The sequence below is a fragment of the Protopterus annectens genome, chromosome 12.part0, assembly GCF_019279795.1.
Source record: "Protopterus annectens isolate FY-2018-M chromosome 12.part0, PAN1.0, whole genome shotgun sequence".
Taxonomy (NCBI): domain Eukaryota; kingdom Metazoa; phylum Chordata; order Ceratodontiformes; family Protopteridae; genus Protopterus; species Protopterus annectens.
In genome coordinates, this window is record NC_056746.1 from 831,890,260 (window position 1) to 831,916,549 (window position 26,290).

The following is a 26,290-nucleotide window of genomic DNA, read 5'->3' on the forward strand; positions in this document are numbered from 1 at the left end:
GAATGCCATGGTCAATTTTTTTGTTCATAGGCTGTAAGATGGTAAAATAGAAATAGTATAGGCAGTAGGGTAATTAGTATTTTTGTACTTGTTTGCATTTTGTTAGGGGGGCAATTTTGATGGCTGAGTGTGCTAACAGAGTGTGGAAGAATGGAAGGGAAGGAAATGGGTATAGCATGTATGTGTGCAGAAGGTAAAGAGAAAACTTTCATAAAAATGAAGTAGTAACAGCATTTAGGAACACACTGCGCAGACAGAAGGCAGTATACCAAATGAGCGTGATAAATCTGTAATAGGCTGCTGGCATGTAGCTATGCAGAATCTCCAGTATGTCCAATTTTTTAATGAGATAAGAAACAAGTAGACTAGGGGTAAGAGTAAGTCATCCATGTCTCTCTTCCAAATAAGGCAATGTTAAGAAATAAAACCTGTAGCTTGTCTGTAGTTTTGCAAAACATCAGTATCTATCATAGAAGGTTCTTATACGCTGACAAAGGTAAGACACTGAAGAATAGTGTGGAATGAGTAACAGAGTTGCGAAAGATTCTATGATAAACCTTATTTTGTACAGAGCCATTTCCTATTATATCTCTATATTTGTGCCACAGATAATACATAGGTGTACCTAAAATGATATAAACCTTCATATGATCAACAGTCAAAATATTAACAGCAAAAATCTAAACTGCAAAATGTCTAAACTGCAAAACATCTGAATCCAAAATACAGACAAAAAGGGAAGAGTTTATGCCTGGGTGAAAAATACTGGTTTTGTTTATGATTAGATTTTGTCAATGTTATAAATGGTTTTGTTATGTGCTTTGATTTTGTGAGATTTTCTCAATGTTTTTGCAGAGACAAGAAACTTGCACCCTGACACCACCTGCAAATGATATATACCAACTCCAAGATTAAACAACAGTGTGGAAAGGGCATAAACACTTCCCTAGTATAACTTCAATTTTGTCAGCATTTTGCATTTAGATGCAGTTTAGAACTTTTGCTGTTGATTTCAATTTTATTCAACAGTTTAGAGCTTTCATTCAAATAAAGGACTTCTTCAGAACTGGGTACAAGTTGCTAACACACACATATTTCCACAGTTCAATAGCCATGTGTCATTCATGGTAATTGAAATGTAAAGTCATCATATTAAACATAATTTAAAATACTAGATAATTAACTATAAGTAGTAAAAAAGATGTTGAATGTAAGTAATGAAAGTAAAAATAATAATTATAGTTTTAAAACCTCAGTCTGTTATATTGCAGGTCTCATTTTTAAGTCACTGCTAATGGAAATCCAATTATTTAGTCTTGGGGTGTTCCTGTATCCACATCCAGCATCTAGGCAAGTCATTTGACCTCATCTCTTAACTAAGATGGCCCACCACTCGAGACAACTGGTACGTCTTCCAAGATACAAAACAAATATCCTTCTGTGTTACATTTTAACATGTGTCTCTAAAGTGCATTACTTTCCTTCTTCTTAATTATATCATATAAATGTTCATATATTCATTTTCTGAAGCTTTTTTCTTTTTTTTCCAAATTAAAAGAAAGTATAGCTATGCAGGTTTGGCTATGAATTTACATTGATGGCAGTAGCTACATTTATAGGTTACTTTTTCTCAGTAATGTTTCCCAATGTTATCTTTGTTACTTGCTCTTTTGTACACAAAAACACATTTTTCACCATGCCTATTTTCTCTATCAGAAAAGGGAGGAAAAAATTCACCATTTGGTGTTTGAAAAAGAGTTTTGGTTCTCATTGAGGGCCACAGCCATTTCAAAATTCTTTTTATTAAAAGGTCCAAAGTTGAAGTATTGATAATGAATTACCCAGACTCTTAATGTGTTAATTGTATAAGATTACCTTAATGATTCAGTGTATTATTAACATTATAGAACAGTATATGATGTTGAATTCCTTCCTTCCTTTCTGTGTAAATATGTTAAATTAATAAAAATTTTCTTAAAAAAAGATCCAAAGTTGTTACCATTTTCACACATTTTTCTTTGTCTGAGTAATAGCACAAACTTAGTGCCCTACCCCTGCATAATTTCATCCCTTGTTTCTTTTAAAATGTTTAAGAGATAACCTCATAGACATAAGTAAAACTTCACTCTACATCAAAAACATCTCATAATTCAATTTTATCCAGGTCATTCTAACAAATTGTCTTTGATCAGGCTCTTTCTTTTTTGTATACATTGATAATTACTTGTATAGTGGAAGTAGGAATTTGAAAATGTCTGTTTACTGTATACAGTTGAAACAAATGTTTTAGTAGTTTTATTCTTCATAATAGTTACATTTCATTGATGAAAATGATGGGTAAATGTCAAAAGGGAAGTGACAGTGTCCAGATACTCTATAAATTATTTTAGCTTCTGATTGTTCCTGTTCTATAAGATGCTAATATCATCCACAAATCTGGTGTAAAAAGTCTAACAATTAACATATGTGGAGTTAAAGATATGATTCTGCACCTTGACCCATAGGACCAAGTTAAAACATATGGGGGTATAAGCTGTCCCCACAGCCACACCTTGGTTTTGCTAAGAGAGTTCCCCTTTATATTAGTGGAAATTGTTCTTAAAGGAAAATTCCACCTTCTCTTACAGTTTAACTCAGCTCTTAGGTTACTTTTCTCCCAACAAAATGGTTCCAATATTCTCCATGTACCGGAAACCTGTTTGTATTTGATAAAATTAACATTCCTTTGCCTTGGATCAAAGGAAGGGAAAGACCACCAACTTTTTAAGCTTACCTTCTCAAATAATTTGCAGATGAATTTGTCTCTGCCTGATTTACCTCACACACAGAAAAATCAGTATTTTACCTTGTCAGGTACTGCTAACAATCTTTTATGGTTAATTCATGTTGCTGATGTCAGGAGCTTTGCAGCAGCTGTAAAAACGACAGATAAGTAGAAAACTGTTTTACACTGTCTTTACTGAAGAGAAGAGGGGAACTTACACATTAAATAATACTATAAACCACAAACAAAAAAAAAAAACAGTTGCAAGCATGGTGAATTCCTCCAGGAACAAGGCTGAAATATGCCAAAAACAAGCTTGAAATATTGAAGTCACAGACCGCTGGTACAGTAAAAGATATCCTTTTATTCACACACATAGGATTTCATCCCGTAAGTAATGGAACTTCATTAGATAATACATTTTAAAAAAAAACATACCTTTTTTTATAAAAAAGACTTTGACCAATAGAAATACATCAATTAATACACACACTCACAAAATAACCAATAAAACATTAGTTTAATCATACAGCATAAGCTGTATACATCCATCCCTCATCCAATCAGCATTCAACAACATTATCAAACCAGAGTACAGATCATCATACAACCGGATAAATCCATCCACTAATTTTCTTGAACACATCACCCATTTAAAAATATATGCAAGCTATACATTATATAAAAACCTACATATACAGACAGTTAAATATCACACTCAATTCTAAATGTTACACAACACAAATTCATTTATATCTAAATTCATCAAACATTTTCTAATTGAATTTGTGTTGGAAGAAGTGTGCTTAAAGTTAAATGGTGAATGAATAACTCAGTTAATATAAACAAATTTATGACCTCACTGGTCAGATATCATTGCTGTTACGCAGATATGTTTATATGTAAAACCTACATTAACCCGGCACTATAAATCAAACCTTCCATGTGCAAACAGTGCTTATCTTGTTACAATATCTCAAATTCAAACAACTATTGTTGTTCCTCAAATATAAAACTAACCCACCTATACATCTCTACACCAGAGCACAAGTGATCGACCTTTAATTTCATATAGGTCATCTCAATTTCTACACTACACCTTCAATGCATCAAAGGAAATATATATAAAAAGTGTAAACATCATTGCGTCAAAAAATCTTCATTCTTCATTACCTAAAAAAAATGAATAAAGCAGGCATATTGATTTTCTAATTCATTTAAAAATAAATTACTAATTGACCAATCAGGTCATTTAAAAACATACAATCACCAATAACTCTAAAGAGGCGGATGTAGCCTACATATCTTAACCATACTTTTGATGTTTCCATTTAGCCAATATAATCTCATATAGACACACAGTACCCAATTGCATTACCTTCAACCAAAAACTATGAATGCATAATACACAAAACTGGGGTGTGTACGCCTCCACAGGACTCCACTTCTAACTGATTCATATTTGACCAATTATCTGGCATATTTCATCTTAACTGCCAATAACGTACAAGATATGTACCAAAACTGAGGCATGTATGCCTCCTCAAAGCTTCATTCTTAACTAGTTAATATTTTAATAATTTTTAATTTTTTTAATTTTTAATTTTTTAATTTTTAATTTTAATATATTAACCATATAACAGATTTAGACTTGACAACCTATAATTTGCAGTTTATATAGCCCTACACACAATGCATTTCATAGGCAATATTCTTCCTATTTGATCGCGTAAAAAAATGGGATCATTAATATATTTATTATTATTATGTTCAAAAAATTCCTAATCAACTCAATAACAATATATAATGTATTTACCAATAACCTCAAACTGAAAGAGACAGTCACCGTAACTGGGGCATATAAGCCTCCTTAAAGCTTAATTTGTTACTGGCCTCTATTTAACCAATCACATGATGAATTTAAATTTAACTACCAATGACTGACAAGTAACATAGCTCAAATATAATAGTACAACCAATTATTGCCACACATGTCTCCCAATAGTTATATATGTACCAATAACATCATATGCTGCAGCTCACTAACCAATAGCAAGCCAAAAAAAATTTAACTATAATAACTGATGGTAACTCCTATCATAATTTTCATATGCCAATGATTCTATGTAAATTTCATATTCGCTGTTAGAAAAAGGGGGGCAAAAAAGATAACTTACTTACTTCAAAGAAAAAATACATTATATATTATTTATCTTATATCCAGTAATATAAAATTTAAATATCCAATCTTTAAACTTTAAACAAAATATTACCTGGAAATTGCTTTCAATTTAAGCAAACTTATAACTGAAGCTGCCTCATTTAGTCCTGGCCAAAGGTGTGCAGAAAGTCACAATTGCCAGGATAATTCAGCCTTTTCGAGGAACAATGGCAAAGCACCCCCTCTATTTGATTCCAAAACAATTTGTAACACAATAAAGTTAAAACAGTGACTATTATTTTCTGAAATATGTCTATATAGAGCATTAGCAGTTTTTTAGAGTGAATATAAGTGCCCACTAATTCTATTTTTTAGTTTCCGTTCAGTCTTGCCCACATAAAAACATGGCAAGTTGAACATTTTGCACAATAAACCATCTTTTTGGTATTACAACATGGTTTGCCACTGATATGTACAGTTTGGTGATTAATAATGACTTGACATGTTATGAGAATATAAAAAGTCCAAAAGCAGATAAACACACCAACGGAAGCAGGAAACAGCGTGAATAAAATGAAAACAAATATCAAAGTCACCATATATACCTGTTCCATACGGCAATAAAAAAACTTCAGTTCAGTATAAGCAAGCACAAAGTCCTCCAATAAATACTGTTCTAATTTTTTTAAAAAACTTTCTTTTTTTTTATTTTTCACAAAGTAATACAACAACAGGCTTCTTCTACAATAACAAAGTAACAATAAATAAAAGAGCTATCATAAAAATATAGCTAAACAAAATTTAAAAAAAAAACAAAAACAAAAAAAAATTAAAATTTAAAAATAGTCATAAAATCTTAAAATATTTTCTATATATTATTTTATCTAAAAACAGAAATGTATAAACAAATGAATTAATGACATAAATAAAACTAAAACAATAAAACAAAGTATAAAAATCCTATATTCAATAATAAAAAAATTTCATGAATACAAAAAATATAAAATCCATGATATAAACATAAAACTCTACATACATCTAAAGATTTTAAAAAAACTTGAAAAAAATGTATCAATGATACCAACATAAATACAAACTCCATTGAACAAAACCTTCCATAGGAAAAATTAATTCAGAACATTCATAAAAAAAAAAACAAACAACCATGCAATATATTAAATATAAACATGTTTAATATGCCATATGCTTATATAAGCGATATGCATATATAACAAAAAAGTCCCATAATGTGCAACAAATACAATAAAAAAAAAAAACAAATAACAACATAAAATAAGTAACAACTTAAAATATCTATAAAAAAAATAAAAACTAATTGCTTAAACCTATTAATAAAAATGTTTAGTAATATTATAAAATATAAAATATAAAATATATATATTATCTATTAAATATTCTACAATATACTACATAAAACAAAACACTTCATATGAAAAATCCTATTAAAAATATTATTTTATTACTAACTTTTAAAAATAAAAAATGAATTATTTCTAAAAAACCTATATCACAGACTTCTGAATGATCTGTCTGTCTAACTTCTACTCCTCCACCTATTCTTTTTTCTCGATTTTTGCTTTTGAAGTACTGTGGTTCGTCAGGTAGACATCTGATTATCCACCTGGTCTCTTAAACCAGAGTCTCTGTTCTGAGTAATAACCTCTAAAACCCAATATGATTTTAAATGATGATCTCAATTTAATAGGGTAAAACCTAGCTAAATTGCAAATGCTTTCAAGTGACTGCTGTATTTTTCCCACTTTAATCCTGTAACAAAGAACTTTGTCCTGGTAACATTGCATCCTTATCGATGAAATAACATAAATTGTCTTTAAAAATTGCAAAGTAGAAGTGTACATTACAGTTGTACAAATCAGTATTACAATAAAGTAAACACTGAATTGGAGAGGACTTATGGTATTATAAAACATCATTGAGTTTGGTGACCCATATTAATACATAAGACTATTTTATAAGAAAACTACAGTACAAGAAATAGGTGGACAGAGAAAGCAGACAGAAAAGTATCATCATGAAGGATAGATTAGATAGGATCAGACAGATATAGTCCTATCACAGGCAAGTAGAAATAGGTAATAACAGTAAGCACTGTAATTTTTATACTATAGAGTGAAATTTTTAACAAAACAACACTAACAGAGCATTACACTATACATTGTAGTACCCCTTAATAACAGAAACACATTGTATACATTGTTATTTGATTTACTAGTGACAAGTTTACATGGAGAAGCAAAGCTGGATTAGGAGAGGAATAATAGATTATTAATTTAGAGAGATTATATAGGTAACAATCTTAGAAGAGCAATAGAGGAGCATATTAAAAGGAACAAAACAGAGCATAAGTTTTGCTTTTCATAGATAATGAAAAAATCATTTTAAGAAGTTCAAAAAGGGAATTACATTAGATGAGCTGACCAACAAGTATATTTCAATGGTTTATCAGAGCAATTGATTGACCCAAATACTAGACTCAAGGACAGGATTAATTTATATTAGAAATAAGGAGGTTCAATCTAAACCTAAATTGAGGTTATAACATAGAGTTCAATTATTATACAATAAATTGTTTTACATTATATAGTTAATATTTTTTTTTTTTTAGAGTTATATTTTATTTAATGTATATGTTTTCAATTTTAATTTAGTTATATTAATTTTACTTTCTTTATAGAGGAAGATATATATAATATTAAGCTTTTATTATTATAATAATAATTATAATACAAATAATTGTTTAGGATTTATATTTTAGTTATAGTTTAAATTATTTTTTATAAGGTTTATAAAGTTTTAGTTTTGTTAGTACAGGAGATTGATTACATATGTTTTTATTGTATTTTTATTAATTGCATTTTTTATTTTTAATTGTTATTATATATAACATATTAGCACTTATTAGGAAATGTATTTACATTTTTGGTATAATATGTACATAATTTATTATATTATGTTTGTTAATATAAATACAATTTATTTTTTAATGTTTTTAAAAATACAGCATGTGTATGATATATCATGCATTTTGTTTTTATTTTAGATTTTTATAATCATTAAATTTTACAGTTGTTTAATATATGATTTTTTATCATGTTTGTTTTTGAAATAGATATTTTATATTATTTTGCTTGCTTTTATTTTGTAATAGTATGTTTTTTTGTTTTTAGCGCATAATTTATTTAAAATTTTAGATTTAGATTTGTTTTTATAAGTAAATGCATTTTTTATTTTTTGTTTTTTTTAAGCTAGATTTGTAGCCTTTTTTGATTTAATGATTTTAAAATATTTTATTTTTTTTTTTTTTGACTATAATCTTGAAGATTTTGTTGATTTGTAAAGCGCTTTGTTATACTGAAGATGTTATGAGAATATACTTTAAACCAAGTAAAAGGAGCACTGGAGACCACATAGTTCAAGCATGAACAGTTTATTAGCAAATCCACACCATGGACAAAACACCAAAACACATTAATGCTCCACAATTCCTTATATGTTTTCATCACCAAATAACTTCATCAGATGAGATACTGAGAACACATTAGGCGTTAATAAATAGCTATCCTAATTAAAATGAACCAATCATGTAATGAATAAAGGTGCAATCATTTTAAACAGTGAAAAAATACTGAATATCTTAAATCACAAAATACATAAATAAAAAATGTCAGAAACTTTAAAATTCTTTAAAAAACAGTTTTCATTAAATAAGAATTATAAAAATAAGTATAAATGTATATATTTAAAATGTATTTAAAATTTGATGACCCATCCTACACCCTCTAGTGGATAACAATGGATATATACCAATTTAAACAACTTGAACTGATCATTGTTGAGGTTACTATAGTTTTGCAGCCCTCAATTTAAGGACTGGTTTGATGGATAACATATCATTCAAACCTGGACTGGTGCATGCATCCAAAGTTATTTACCAGTGCAGTTCTCTATATTCAATCATATTTTCCCAGGGGCCACCTCTGGGGTCAATGGGGACCACTCCAATAACAAAAAATTGATAACTTGCTTATGAGCAAGATAGAAGATGTCTCTATAGAGCATTACTTTCATTCTTTTTCCTAATCTCATATAAATGCTGATATATCCTCTGTCTAAATTTTCTTTCCATCTTGCCTACATAAAATGAACCACAGGTCCCACAAGTAACAATATATATTACCCCAGTTGTATCACAATTTGCATAGCTCCTGGTAGATATATCTCTACCTCTAACCTTCAAGTACAGAGTTTCCCCTGTAAAAACATAACTGCATTGGCTACAGTGCCCACACCTGTGAGTACCATTTTTGATGTTTTGAAAAGGTCTAAGTTTATCATTGTGTGCACCACCCTCTAAAATATTTTTGATGTTCCAACATTTTTATATACACATTGTAAAGATTTATCAAATATAATACCTAAATCTGATAATGCAGAAAATTTCTTCCATTCTTTATCAATAAATTGTTTGATCAGGTATGATTCACCACTATAGGTAATAGTCAAAACTGATTTAAATAATCTCTCTCCAGTAGCCATGTTATTGTTGTTATTAGGGTTGACTACATCCAATTTACCTAAAACTGGGGCAAACCTACCTTCTCTGCCTTCACATACTTCTTTCAAAACATCCAACAAAAGTGCACTAAGATAACCTCTATCCTGGAACATTGCCAGTATGAAATCACATTCTGCCTTAAAATCAGAACTTTCTGAGGTCATTCGACTGGCCCAAACCAGTTGGCCCTTCACTACACCTCTTTTCTGATGTGGTGGATGTGCACTAGTGTACTGAAGGTACGAATTGGAGAAAGTCTGTTTTCTGTGTATTATAGATTTGTAACCATTATTGGTCTTTTGAATATTAACATCAAGATAAACTAACTCTTCACGATTAACTTGATGTTTAAATCTAAGAAAATTTGTGGTGGAGGAAATATAATCAAAGCATTTTGAAAATTCATGGTCAGTACCATTCCAGAACAAACAAATGTCATCCAATATTGCCCAAAATCTGATTCTAAAACATATTTATTTTCCCAATATAGGAGTATAATATTGGCATAGGTGGGGGCACAATGAGCCCCTATTGCTATGCCTTTAAGTTGTTTGTAATACTCTCCTTGAAAGAAAAGAAATCCGCCTCTTTAGAGTTATTGGTGATTGTATGTTTTTAGTCGACCTGATTGGTCAATTAGTAATTTATTTTTAAATGAATTAGAAAATCAATATGCCTGCTTCATTCATTTTTTTAGGTAATTAAGAATGAAGATTTTTTGAAGTAATGATGTTTACACTTTTTTATTTATATTTCCTTTGATGCATTGAAGGTATAGTGTAGAACTTGCAATGACTTATATGAAATTAAAAGTCGATCGCTCGTTGTGCTGTGGTGTTGGGATGTATAGGTGGGTTAGTTTTATATTTGAGGAACAACAAAAGTTGTTTGAATTTGAGATATTGTAACAAGATAAGCACTATTTTGGCACATGGAAGGTTTGATTTATAGTGCTGGGTTAATGTAGATTTTACATATAAACATAAAAATATCCACATAACAGCAATGATTTCTGACTAATGAGGTCAGAAATTTGTTTATACTAACTGAGTTATTCATTCACCATTTAACTTTAAGCACACTTCTTCCAACACAAATTCAATTAGAAAATGTTCGATCAATTTAGTTATAATTGAATTTGTGTTATGTAACATTTAGAATTGAGTGTTATACTTAACTGTGTGTATATGCAGGATTTTATATAATGTATAGCCTGCATATATTTTTAAATGGGTGATATGTTGAAGAAAATTAGTGGATGGATTTATCCGGTTGTATGACAATTTGATAATGTTGCTGAATGCTGATTGGATGAGGGATTGATGCATACAGCTTATGCTGTATGATTAAACTAATGTTTTTATTTGGTTATTTTGTGATGGTGTGTATTAATTGATGTCTTTCTATTGGTCAAAGTTATTTTTTAAAAAAGGTATTTTGTATAAAAACTATACTATCTGATGAAGTTCCATTACTTATCCTATGTGTGTGAATAAAGAGATATCTTTTACTGTAACAGCAGTCTGTGACTTCAGTATTTCAAGCTAGTTTTTGGTGTATTTCAGCCTTGTTCCTGGAGGAATTCACCGTGCTTGCAATTGTGGTTTTGTTTGAACTTACACTTATTCACAGCTGCTTCCAATGTAGCCATGCTTTTCATTGCAAAACAGAGCAATTAGAAAAGTCAATTGTTCAAAGGCAGTTGTCACTTTTCACACACATCAGACATAGCCAAAGCTCATTGGCTGTCCATCTTGCTAGGCTTCCTACTCAACAGACTTATCAACCACTCCTTCAGTTTCTTTGCTAACCATAGTTGACACATATTTACATAAGCAACATCAGAGTATTAAAGTGCTAATCTTTAAACATGATATGTTTGTTGTTTATACTACTTTACATTTTAAGATGACTTAAATGTAGTATCAAATATATCTGTGACATTTAGAGAAAAGTTAGAAAGTATTTTCTTGTAAAGTATCAACACATTTACCATTTTCATGCCCCCACCACCACAATAAGGCAAAACTGCCCAGGTTAGGACTTCTTTGATACTGTTTATAAGAAGGTCTTCTTTGCTTCCTTGTGACATTCTTCCAGAGGAAGATATATACCTGGTGCAAGAGACATCTTCCATTGACTTTGAGTCAGTCCTTCCAAAAGTGGAGTGCATGAGCATTTTCTAGTCAACCAAGGAAATGTCACTGACCTGGGATACAAATAAGATCTGTTGGAGAGACAGGTACATATCCCAGAGACAACCCCTTCTCTGAAACAGGTGCCCCATCCATGTGAAGCAGAGTTCTTCCCTAAACGAATTCATGTGAAATTTGGACAGTTTGATGGGGGACAGCAAATTCATCCCTGGACACAGGCAGCCTGTAAATGTTTCATCTCCCAGGCTCCTATTTGTAAAGTGTTATGTCCCAAGCCCCTGCTTACACTTATCAAGGGTACCCTTGGGATGCATGGCTAGGCTTTAAAAGGCCCTTGTAGACATTAGCCTAGTACACACCTATGAACCTATGAACAATTGACAGCAATCATGATGTACAGCTGAATTTACATTAGCTTACATGTGCTATGTGCCCTTTCATTAAAACATTAGGAAAGGGAAATCTGAACTACTTTAACTATCTATCTATATAAATAAACAAATGAATGAAATAAAAATATTTTCACTGATGACAATGGGGAGTACAATTATTTTTAAATCCTTTCCTTTTCAGTAGCAACTGTCACTTTTACATGAAACTGCAAGGATCCCTCAGAGCAGTGACAGTTTTGACACCTGAGGGAAAAGTGTGGGGGGAGGGTATGGTCAAGTCGTGTTGAACTTCAAAAAGATACTTTGAATAAAGGCTGTAATGTATCTACTTGTTTTGATTGCAGCTGTATAACTCCTTAGTATACCCTTAAACAAGCCCTGAGATGCACACACACAAATGACAGCCATTCAAGAAATAAAAGAAGCAGTCCTATTATATAAAGTATATAAAATCACAGTGACTGACACTATTCCATTATATGTCAATGGCATCGGAATACACCACTACTTCCTTAAGTCTAGTTGTTGTTGTTGTTGTTGTTATTATGTCTTTCGGCTTTTCCCGGTTAGGGGTCGCCAAGGCGGAACTCCGGTCCGCTAATGATTGGTAGTTGATTTTTACGTGCTGAGTTACCAGCCCTGCCACACAACCTTCAATGAAGGTACACCCATTCATGCAAGTCTCCATGCAGAAGACGCTCTAGCTGAGAATCGAACCGGACAGCATCTTACTGTGAGGCGACAATGCTACCGCAGCATGACTCATAAAAAGCAGACCTGAAATGGATTATGGGAAAGAGTCAGCTATTTTGCAGAAAACATTAAAATTCTGTAAGAAGCATTCAGAGGAATTTTGAGCTGTTAAAATAGCTCAGAAAATAAAGATAGAGTGAAAAGGGTTATAAGGTGGAGGTTTTCCTTTAAGGATAAGTTCCATAAATGTCACTGCTATTTCCACTACTAATCTGGTCTCACTGGAGAAAAAACATTTGACCATGCACCAGAGATTACCATTAACAGCATCTAAAATCATTGTAAAAAGCATAATTGCAAATGTAAACCAATAGGTTACATTTGTGACTACAGAAGAAAAAACAACTTCTATGTGGGGGCTGTATCTCCACACACCCCAATGTGCAGGCTCTGCCCCACACCCCCAAAAATTACATATATGAACTCCATGATCACACAAACAGGAAGAAAAGACCAAGAAAAGTATGTAATGGTCGATATAATAAACTTCAACCTTTACATAATGCAACCCTCTGTAATACTGACAAAATTTACCAGAGTTTCAGCACATGATAATATGCATGCAGTAATAGCTGACACACACACACACACACACACACACACACACACACACACACACACACACACACACACACACACACATATAGTCTTAAACTTTGAACTATTTTACTTTTTTTCAACTTTGCTTATTCTTTTGTCTTGTTAACTAGTCTATTGTACTATATTCCTATATTTTAATGTTTGTAACCTGCTTTATGTATGCTATTTAACTATTTTAACTTCTCTTGGGAGCTTTTCTCCCTGGGTATCTGCTGAAAGCAGGCTTCTTGCCCAGCCAGACACTACCCAGTTAGCAAATGTAAATAAATAAATAAATGAATTAATTAATATATATATATATATATATATATATATATATATACATATATATATATATATATATATATATATACATACACAAATAATATATAGATAGATAGATATATATAGATATAGATATAAATATAGATATAGATATAGATAGCTATAGACATATATTCAGCCATCCACCCACAATGCCTTTTTCAAATTTTTGCACTTGGGGTTGGAGTGTCATAACAATGGCAATCATCTAGAACCAATTTTCTCACAAATGTGAGGCTAGTGCTGCCGCAGTTGTTCTTCTACAACACACACACACACACACACACACACACACACACACACACACACACACACACACACACACACACACACACACACACACACACATGCATACTCTCACACTTATATCCAGTTTAGGGTGCCCAGTCCAGCAATTCCTTGTCTTTCGAAAGTGTGAGCAAACCAGAGCACCCATAGAAAGCACAAGTGAACACAAGGAGAACTGCACAGACTGTGAATGAAGCGAATACACACTGCAATCATACTGATGTCTAAAACACAATGCAATATAAATGTGAATTAAAAATACACAGTGTTATGTTAAACTGCATCTCAGTGTTTTACCGTTTTTGTTTTAGTCTACATTTAAAATGAAAAGCATTATTTAAACTACTTGATCCATGTCGTTGACAGAGCATTCTCTAGTGAAATGTAAGCTAGAAGATTAAAGCTTTCAAGGAAAATGACTGGTAAATTTGCAGAATAAATAGTCCTTATGTGTGAAATGATGAGATTTCAGCAATGTTGCCCACCTACCAGTATCTGTGCAAAAATAACTCATCGATGATAATGAGGGAAAGAAGCAACAATAATTATAGGTTGTAAGGAACCTGGATCTATGGTGCAGGGGACAGATTGCTGACTTCATTCTAGGAAACCAGGTTCAGCAAGTGTCCTTGGCACTGGAGGAACCAGACAGGGGTTGTGCACCAGTTGGATTTAGCTAGTGGCCCTGGCACTGGAGAAACCAGGCAGGGGTTGTGAACCAACTGAACTTTGCTAGTGGCCCTGGCACTGGAGGAACCAGGCAGGGGTTGGGTAACAACCAGCTTTAGCTAATCACCCTGCACTGGAGAAACCAGGCAGGTGATGTGTACATTTGAAGCACACTGGAGTTCTAACTTCCTGGTGTAGACTGGGGAGCCCACAACTCATGCTTCAGGGATGGGGCAAGAATGGCAGGAGGGAGCATCTCTTTCAGAAGAGAGGAGATGTCCTCTGCTGTTATCCTGTTACACACCCCTCCCCTGTGCCTCACTGGGTATGCATAGCAAGAATGGGTCAACAGAAGACTCAAACCAGCCTTAATAGCTGTCTGAATGATGGCCCCTCCCAACCAGACATGGCTTTATGGCTTTGGTGATGTGGAACAAATGGTCCAATTGACTGGGGGGGAGTAGATGACTGTCAGATAGTGGAGGCAAAGGAGCAATGAAAATGCTGCCAGCAAGTTAGTCTGCTCTGTGACACACAGATATAAAGCCCTGAGTGTGATTCAGACAGAGATAGGAGCAAGTGGCTGATGTCAGGCTCATCAAATGGATTGCAGTGTGATCCATAGCAGGGATCACATCTGCTGGAGGATAAGTATGACCACAAGTGGCAAGAACATCCACAACTATAGCCCACCAAACATTGTACATACTGTAGCTGTGAAATATGAAAAACACACATCCAAGGTGATGTAGACATCATCAGGATCAGCACTGTGAAATTCCTGCAGGACTATGGTCAATAAAGATAGGAATATAAATAAAAATCCAGGATTCATAGTCATTCAGCAAACCAATCTACATCACAAAAAGAATAAGAAGACAATGGACAACTTCAAATTTATCACTAAGATACAGAATTGCTTGAGGCAATTGGTTTGGGTTACAGCACTTAACATAGGCTGCCCCAATCTAGTGAGGTGAAGCCAAACATGCAGGGTGTAGGGAAAATGCTAGCACTGACACATGCATTGGCAGGAAGTGGTACAAAGGATCATAGAATCATAGGAAGTTACTAGTCTAATGGCCCTAAGGCCCTTACAAGCCTAGCCAAGTGCTACCCTTATTTCCATGATCACCACCTATTTCCCCTGTCCACGAGGGACCTATGTGGATCCCCCAGGGTGAATTTATTGTTACCCATCCACTCCTCCAGATTGCATTTGAAGAGGGCCAATGAGGTGCTCTGTTTGACATGAAGTGGGAGTCTGTTCCAAAGGTGTGGTAACCTCTGGGGGACAAATCCATCCCTCCATCTGGTTCTATTAATGTCATATACCAGGTTAAAGTTTGTAGAGTGAGTAACCCGTGTATCATTTGACTTACAGATATGCAGCATTTCCAATAAAGCAGGGTCAGAGACTGCCTTATATACAAGGCAGAGATCAACTCTGAGTAGTCTGTATGAAACAGAATAATGTGACAGTGATTTCAGATGATCTACATAGAAAAGATCCTGAAGACCTTGAATTTTCCTTGTGAGAAACCTTTGTGGTCTCTCTAATTGCTATAAGTGCTTGGAAAGGTACATACTAAAAGGGGTGTTGTACTCAGTTATTGGCCTGATGAGGGAAGAGTACAGGGAGGTTATAACTTCTTTTTTTCTGAAGGCAATGCCCTTAATTATGAGATAAGCAATATAGAATGTCTTTCTTACCACTGTAGAGACCCAGTAAGTCAAAGGTAAGGTTGCTGTCAACCTGTGTGCCCAGGTCTCCCACCACTGAGTGCATACCTAAGGTGTTGCTATTGATGTGTCATTTGGCAGGAACATAGCTGATAATAATTTTTTTTTGCATTGAGTTTAAGGTTATGACTTTTGCACCGACCATTTGTTTGTGTAAGACCATCTTGTAGGATGTTGACAACATCTGGAGATTCTATGACAATTCCCAGTTTGCAGTCATCAGCAAACTTTGTCAGCCACAGACCTTTAGTTATTGCTTGCACATTAGAGAAACAGATTCCAAACAGTAGAGGTCCCAAAACTGATCCCTGTGTAACACCACTGGTTACAGGTCTGCTGTTGGAGGTGATTCCCCTATTTTGACTATATGAGTTCTATTAATGAGTCAGTTAGTGACTCATCTAACAATATAAGGGTTGATACCTGGCTGGGTGATTTTGCTAATGATGCCTGTGTAGGAGATAGTGTCAAAAGCCTTGGTTAAGTCTAGGTAGGATGTATGCACAGATTTCCCCTCATCCAGGTCCTTGATGACTGTCTCAAAGAAGCTGACCAGGTTTAACAGGCATTATCTCCCTCTGACAAATCCAAACTGAGTGGGATCAAGTGTTTGAAGATTACCTGTATCTTTGTTGATAAGGATCCATGATGAGTCACTCCATGGCCTTGCATATAAGGCTAGTCAGGCTAATAGGTCTCTAGTTCCTGGGGTCAGTGGAAGCACCACCTTTGTGCAAGGGGATAACAGTGGCCATTTTCCAGTCAGCTAGGACAAAGCCAGTGCTTAGACTGTGATTGAAAAGAGTACCCAGTGGTGTTACTAATTCTTGTTGAAGCCCATGTAGGACACAGATTGGGATGTTATCAGGTCCCATAAATGCTGTGTTTTTGGCCTTAGAGAGGGCATTTATGATCTGCTCTTTAGAGATACAAGGTAACTCTAATCTAATAAGGTTCCCTCATCAGGCCAATAACTGATTGTTTTTTGTTTGACTTACCTTTTTCCTTTTCTCTACCCACTCCATTCGCCCTGCGGGCTCACTCCGTTCCCCTACCCTACCCCCAAAATCCACCCACCCCCAGTGGTCCTACACTTATAGGTGTATAACCCAACCCACTACTATATCCACCAATAAGAAAGAAAACTTAATTAGCTCCACCCTATTAACTCTCTATCTTCACACCCCAACCCTCCACTACATCCACCAATAAGGAAACGAAATTAGTTAGCTCCACCCTATTAACTCTCTATATTCAGACCACTCTATTACCTACTTCTTTGAACATACCTTCACTTACTATGTATAACCCAAGCATTTCTAAATATAACATCCTTCTCTTCTCCGTCCTACTACTAAACATTCTTCTCATTTCCTACTCCCTCAACTTCTTTGAAAATAGAAAGCTAACTGTATCCCATCTAACACTAAAACAAACTAATACCCACTTTGAATACACCCCACAAGCACACAGCAACATTACTTCATCATCTTCATACCTCAGATCTCAATACCACAGAACAACACATATCAAGTTTCTCCTATTTGTGAAACCTTTTTCAATATCTTCCAAACTTTCCAAACACACATATAGTCACCGACAACTATTATTCATTTATGGCGACATTCAGCCTAATCTAGGCCCAAACCCCTACCACCCTACTATCCTCTCAATAAACCAAGCTACTTATTCAAGTCTTACCACCAGTCCCAATTCTCTACAGATAGCCCACCTTAATATCCGCAGCCTAAATAATAAAATAACCCAACTGCATGCCCTCCTTGATTTATATTCCTTTGATATCCTTTGCCTAACTGAAGCCTGGCTAAAGACAAACACCAAGGATAATGACATACTACCACCAGGTTATAACATTATTAGACTTGACCGTAATATCTAAAAGGGTGGAGGTGTAGCTGTACTTTACAAAACGGAACTACTGGTTACCCTACTAGATACCAAACCACCCTCACTAAGTAATAGTGAAATCTGAATCACCAAATTACAAATTAATAAAAATAAACTATACTGCTAGGAGACTTTAATATTGATTGGAATTGTTGTATTTCCCAAATACCCACTTCACACATAAACCTCTATGGCTTTACTCAAACTATTACCGTCCCCACAAGAATAAACAAAACCAGCTCTAAACAGAGCACCCTTTACTGGATTCTAGTTAATAGCAACCCCATGACTTATATCACAGGAACACTACCTGATAATATTAGTGACCATCAAATCACTTTCATCAACAGACTAAAGAGCCCTGTTGCCAATAATATGCAATTCAGAACTACCAGGAACAAAACTAATTTCAAGCAAGCCAACTTCCAAGTAGAACTCAAAGCTTGCAATTGGTCTCCCCTAAAATACTTACCTCTTGAGGAGGCTGTTTTATACTTTAAGAACAAATTCCTCCAAATTTTCAACCACCATGCCCCCCACAAGATTAATAAAAAAACAAAGCAAAGACTGCTCCTTGGCTATCTAAAGAAACCAAACAAAAAATGCTACTTAGAAATAGGACTTGGGACAAATGGCGATCTACCAAAAACCTAGCTGACCACCTGATCTTTAAACAACTTAGAAACGAAACCAAGAAACTAATATGCCAAGTTAAAAAAAATTACTACTGGAGATTCCAACACACACAACGTCAAAATCCTCAGAAATTCTGGGCCGGTATCAACAAACTTCTACACCCAGGCAATTCCAAAACACCCACTCCTTGTAACCTCACTCAGACTACACCCAAGCAAATTGTTGACACTTTCAACTCATTTTTCTCAGACACTGTCACTATCCTAGCATCAACCTTATCTTCTCAGCCCACTCAAGTACCTCACTCCCTAAACAATAAACCCTCCTCTTTCAAACTGCAACCTGTCTCGACAGATCTCATCTATACCTTACTTACAAAACTTAAACCTTGTACCCCCTCAGCTGACCTCATCCCAGCTGAGTACCTACAAATAGCAGCCAAAGTACTTGCCTTTCCTGTCTCGATTTTAATTAATCGAACCATAACTGAAGGCACTATTCCAACCCTCTGGAAGGCCTCTCATATCATTCCACTACATAAGGGTGGTAACTCTAACGAGCTCTCGAACTTCTGTCCCATAGCTTTACTTTCTCCACTAGCTAAAATCATGGAAAAATGTGTTCATAGGCAATTACTTGACCATCTCCTCCGAAACACTCTCCTAGCAGATTGCCAACACGGTTTTAGACCTCATCACAGCACCACCACTGCTCTCTTGTCATTCACTGACAATATTAATAAAAATTGGAATAACAACTTACTATCCTCAGCTCTATTCTTAGACCTCTCTAAGGCCTTTGATATGGTCAACCATCCTCTCTTACTAAATATCATTAAATCTTTCAATTTAGACTCTCAGGCTATCCAGTGGTTTAATTCCTACTTAGATAATAGACAAGAAGCAGTACTATGGGAAAATCACTTATCATCTCTTCTTCCTATCAAAATAGGAGTACCACAAGGCTCCATACTGGGACCTCTCCTCTTTTCTATTTTTATTAACAACCTAAATAAGTCCCTTCCACAATAGATCTGTATTCAATATGCCGACGACTCTACACTGCTATGTTCAGCTTCCTCCCCAGATGAGCTTCAGGCTACTACACAAAAAGTCTTCTCAGCAGCCGAAAAGTGGTTCCACCAATATTGCCTCTTACTGAATCCCAAAAAGACTAAATTATTACTTTTCACACCTTCACAAAAGTCATCTTCTTTTACCTTCAATATAACTTCTAACAATGGCACTATAATATCCCCTGACCCTACTACCAAACTTCTTGGTGTCACAATAGACCACAATCTCAACTTTGATTCCCATATTAACTTAACCATCAAGTCAGTCAATAGAAAACTTGGATCTCTCTATAGGTTTAAACCCTACCTTACAACCTTAGCCAGAAGTACTATAGCACAAACACACCTGCTCTCTACCCTTCTTTATGCCTCACCGATTTTTACAAACTTATCTAAATCTAATTTCAATAAACTAGCAACAGCATATAACAACATAGCCAGATTTGCAACAGGAGCCCCTTTTCTTACCCATCATTGCTCTAATCTTAAACAACTAGGCTGGCTAGAACTTCATAATCAAATTCTACTACAGCAACTAACCATCACCCACAAAATCTTCTATCAGCCTTCTAATACTACTATACTTAGCACTCTTATTACTCCTTATAAAAACATCTCTTCCTTACGCTCTGCCACCAAGCTTCTAGCAGACTCCTATAAATCCAACAACAAAGCTGGGAACAGTTTGTTCACCAACTGTATTGCACCTGTCTGGAACAAGCTTACAAGTGAATTTACTACAATTACCTCTTTACGTACTTTCAAGAAACATCTTAAAACTTTGCTTAATTCCCTATGGCTCTGCCCTTGTACTAACCCTGACTAAACTTTTTTTCTCCACTACCTTTTCCTTGACTTTCTAATCTTCACTAGCTTTCTACAGTTCTTTTGTTTTTCTATTCTCTAACTATCTATTTCACTGAGAGTGAGAAGAAAAAAAAAAAAAAGGCACCGATTTGAACTTCTTTATTTTCCTTACAAAGTAATTATATACAACTGCCCATTTGTAAATTTTTTCTTTTGTATAACAAGTGTAGTATCTACTGTCTTTTTGTGGAGCTTTTCTCCCTGGGCCTCTACTGAAAATGGACATGTATCCAGCTAGACTAGCCCAGTCAACAAATGTAAAATAAAATAAATAAATAAATAAAAATAAAGGGATAGGTGGTAGGGACATCAAGGGGTATGTGAGGCAGGGACAGGGGAGAGAAAATTTCACAGAACCTGTCGGCCAACAGATTAGCTATGTCCATAGGCTCAGTATATGTGGTATCAACTAGCAGTTCGGCACAGATCTGGATCTCTCCTTTTACGTTATGGATGTAACTAAGGAGCACCTTGTGGTTGTCCTTAGTTGAGGAAGCTAATTTGAATTTGTAGTTTGCTTTGGAGGACATCACAAGAAGTCTTATTCACTTATTTAAGCTGAGGAAGGAGTGTTTCCAGTTTAGGGCTCACTCCTTCTTATTCTTAGACAGCAATTTCTTCCTCTTATTGTCCACCAGGCATGAAGAAGAACAAGATCAAGATCCTTTCATGGCTGTCTGATGATGGTCACCTCACACTCAGAAAGTTCAAAACCATTGGGAAGATGAATGTTTGGTTTGGAGGCATGGATGGGGAAAAACCAAGGAAAAAAATTGCCAGCAATTTCACTATTCATGAATAGATTTCCATGATTTCAAACCAAACACAAGCAGTTCGCCTCACAAGGGGCAAAACTAACACTAAAAAACACACTAAACTAAAAAATAAAAAAGAAGGAAATAACCACACAATGGTGTAGCAAGGTTCTATGCTTTAATGTAGACTGAGCGCTTTCATCTCTCGATCATAGGCTTCATCAGAGTCTATTCATGAATAGATTTCCATGATTTGTTTAAATGTTATAGCATTGAAGATGTTTGGCTTGGCTGTGATGCAAAAAATAATTTTATTTTATGAGTTCGTTGATGATGATGATGATTATTATTATTATTATTATTATTATTATTATTATTATTTTAGATTTGTTCAATGCAGCTTTATACATATTGAGTGTTGCAGGCCATTTTGTTAAAGTGACAGTTACAAAATCTAATGCTGACAAAACTCATGCAGGGAAAGCATTTATATTGAGAGGAGATGGCCTGAAAAAATAGATGCAGTGTTTTCTATGGTGAATGAGTCTGCACACTGCCCAGTGCAGAAAACAGCGACTCCTACATTAATTAATTAATTAATCAATTAATTAATTAATTAATTAAGTCATTCATTCATTCATTCATTCATTCATTCATTCATTCAGTCTCTTGTGTTCCTTTATCTAACTTACGGTCAAAGGCAACCCTAGTATATTACACCACTTAATGGATATAATGCAGTTAAACTAATCCTAGGTAGGTACCAGCTTGTCACAGGACAAACATGCTCACTCATTCTTTCACAGCATGCACAACTACAGACAGTTCTGAAGGAGCACCCTTTCACAGCATGCACAACTACAGACAGTTCTGAAGGAGCACCCTTTCACAGCATGCACAACTATAGACAATTCTGAAGGAGCACCCTTTCACAGCATGAACAACTACAGACAGTTCTGAAGGAGCACCCTTTCACAGCATGCACAACTACAGACAGTTATGAAGGAGCACCCTTTCACAGCATGCACAACTACAGACAGTTCTGAAGGAGCACCCTTTCACAGCATGCACAACTACAGACAGTTCTGAATGAGCACCCTTTCACAGCATGCACAACTACAGACAGTTCTGAAGGAGCACCCATTTGCAGCATGCACAACTACAAACAGTTCTGAAGGAGCACCCTTTCACTTTGCATCATGCATCTGGGATGTGGTAAAAAAATGCAACACTCAGCAAAAACCCATACGCACACAAACATACAGGTGAACAGTCTCATATAACAAGTAAGTACTCTTCTATGCAACTGTACATAAAGAAAGAAATATTTTCTCTCCATCTGCAAAATGGAAAACAAAGACCCCTTCCATAAGCAAAGACATGCCAGTTGAGAAAACTGCCTTCACTAAATCACTGTAGCACCAGTGAGATTCAATGAATGATGTTACCATGTTGATATATCAAGAATGTCACAACATTGTTATTATTGTATGCTTGTGATTGTGATGTTATAATATGAGGTAAAATAATGAGTTCTATAATAGCTATTAACTCATTTCTTCATTTGCAAGTTATTATTTGCCAATAAATATTTCCACTTGGCTGCCCTCAGATTTATTTACATTGTAAAGAGATGGAAATTACAAAAGACATGCACCATACCATTTGTGTTAGGGCTTGACCTCTTACCTTGCGTTAATGAGCATTTAAAAATATCATGAAAATGACATCATCTCTTGCTTTATAAAGAACTAAGAGACTAAGATGAAGTGTCAGTCAGTCAATAAACTATTTGTCTTTAATTTTAATGTCAGATTTAGCTTTATCAAGCCATATGTTTAACGATATTCTTTCATACGATTTTGCCTCTATTCATATTGACATGTGAAAACCCCCAAACAAACTAACTGCAGTTGAGCTCATGTAAGAAAATATAAAATAAACATTTCTGACCAATAACTATATCAAAATATAGTATGGTGTGTGTTAAACTCAACTTACCCCACCTTAGTGCAGGACACCTTAATACAGCTTTTATGTTAAGCTCATACTTAACATACACTCAGTACAAGACATCTTCATATAGAGTTTTTGTTGCATCCAACCCTATTGGTGAGGGTTAAAGTTTCACAAATGCATACCAGCCAATCCATCCATTAGTTGCTATCCATTTCAAAAGAATATAGTAGGCTAGTGTATAAATCTGTATAGAACACATGGCTGAATTTATTGGGACACAGTGAAAATAACGGTACTGTAGATACCTAATTTAGATATATTAATTTGTGGATTGGGAGTTGTATAAATCAGGATTTTTATTAAGTACTCAAAGAGCTGGAGAATGTGGACAGTATGCTGTCTTAAAGGACATTTGTCCTTTTTGTTTTGCATACAGTTTCCTGATGGATGCACACATCTAGGAAATATATTGCATTGTGAAACTGTACTTGTACCTCCCGCTGTGAGTTAATACCCCCCATATATACAGATGGACACACAGAAATGAACATGATGGTGCAGCGGTTACCATTGTTGCCTCACAGCAAGAGGTTCTCTGGTTCTATTCTCGGCTGAAGCACCTTCTGTGCAGAGTCCGCATGTCCTCCCTGTGGTTGAGTGACTTTTAAAGACATACAGGTAGGTGTGTGTGTGTATGTGTGCGCCTTCTGAGAAGGTTGAGCACCAGGCTGGCAACTCAACTCCATAAAAACACCACTGGCAATCAATCTGCAAACTGGTTATCCACTGTGGTGACCCCTAATCGGGAAAAGCCAAAAGACATTGCTTTGTACAGATGGACACACATACACATGCACTGCCTGCTTACCTTTATTTTATCAAATATTTCTACCTTCAGATTTCTTATCTGCTTTAGTGTTGCTATAGTACCCCTCTCCCAAAATGTATAGCCCTTTGCTGAGTTTCACCATTTACAACTCATTATGTTTTATGTATTGAATTTAAGTATTCACATTTTAAATAGTCCCTTTACTCTTATCAAGTGTCTTGTTATCTTTTGGGAATAGCATTAACCGGATGAGTGAGAATTAAGCTGAAAGTTTAAGAAGAGGATCATAAATACCCCCTCATTCTACCATGGCTCTGCAACTGAGTTAATATGAAAAGTTGACAGGCAATATCCATATAACTGTTAGCTTTCAGAAGAAGGAAACAGGAATTTTTTATGATGAGATACAAGTGATAAGAATGTTTGTTCTATCTTAGAAATTGAGTCAGGACTGAGTGATAGTTTATTAATTTCTATTCAAAAGCTTATACACACTTTGTGAAATAACCAGAAATAAATATGTTTAATGTGATGTTTTGATTATGAAAAAATAATAAGTTAGAACTGAAAAACATAAACATCAGTTACACAGAAATATCATGCAGCTGTGATAGTGGGAGAAATCTGTATAAAACTGGTACATGCATGTCTATAGAAGTGTGAATTAAATAAATGCAAAATATAATGTGTATGACAATGCAAGCATTGTTTAATATACATATTCCATTACTGCCACTGACATTCAGCATACTTTTAACGTGATGGATGCCATTAAATCTGCTTACCTTTACCTCAGAATAAAATCCTTGGTGGCATCATACATACCTTTCCAGACTGACAGTCCATGCATTCTTCTATTTGGAACACAGAGGCCAAAGATGACTTTTACAAATGAGGACATTAAACTCAGCCCATTGACTTTTTCTTGTAATATATCTTTCCTCTCACTATCACTGCTTTCATATGCTGTAAATCTAGAAGCAAGGGAGGTTCAACTGAAAAATGTGCTCTGGTTCAGCAAACAGAGATGTCAGAGATTGCTGTTTTATGCTGGATCATCAAACTGGAATGACTGATGTGTCATTAACTTTTATATTATTTATTAACAGACTTGGTTCAGAACCATTACTGTTTTATTATGATGTAAATGGCTGTGTTTATCACTAGTGCAGGATTACGTATGTCTGTAGTGTTTCTTTAATATCTGCTTAAGAACAAGCAATAGTCTTTTCTATTATAATTAGTACATATCACAAACCACATAAATCTTGCATGTAAGCTTCAAAGATCAAATATATCACCGAAGGGTAGAGGTCACAGTGGAATAAAGTGCTAATTGCTAAAAAAGTCATATTTAGAGAAAACAGAAAGTACTAGCAAAAATAAGTGATCTCTATTAGAACTAACATTATGGCATGCTTCGCATTAGGGGTATGTTAGTTTTGTAATTTAGCATTCTGTGAGATATCCCTTTGACCAGATTTTTCATGTTAAATGCATATTAAAGCAATACTCCACATGCTTAGCAAAGCCTAGATATAAAATGTATTTACTTAAAGGTGCAAGGTATATGAAAATACATTTTTTTATTCAGATATCATGCTACAATAAGCCATTTGTTTTATTTAATATTTGTTAATTATGTAAGTAGAATGCCCAAATGTTCATTTTCAGTCATGACTAGTATCAATGGCAAATATAGTACATGTATGCAAAACTGTGCATAGTTATACATGGATAGTGAAAAAACATGAATAATAAAATCAAATGTGTGTGTATGTAATATGTAACACCACCACCATTAAACATGTATGCACTTATGTACATAGTCTGCA

The 26,290-nt window shown here is 34.6% G+C and overlaps 1 protein-coding gene across 3 annotated transcripts in view; it reads right to left on the reverse strand.

Annotated features, from left to right (window-relative positions):
- PDYN (prodynorphin) overlaps positions 1-26,290 on the reverse strand; it is a 362,456-nt gene that overhangs the window by 287,527 nt on the left and 48,639 nt on the right. Inside the window, exon 1 of one of the 3 annotated variants that reach the window (XM_044089876.1) lies at positions 25,281-25,395. The exons of 1 other annotated variant lie outside the window; for it this stretch is intronic. The gene's annotated coding sequence lies outside the window, so the exon portion shown is untranslated. Of the gene's footprint in view, positions 1-2,845; positions 2,916-25,280; positions 25,396-26,290 lie in introns of those variants that run through there. One more of the 3 variants, XM_044089875.1, reaches the window with a different exon arrangement.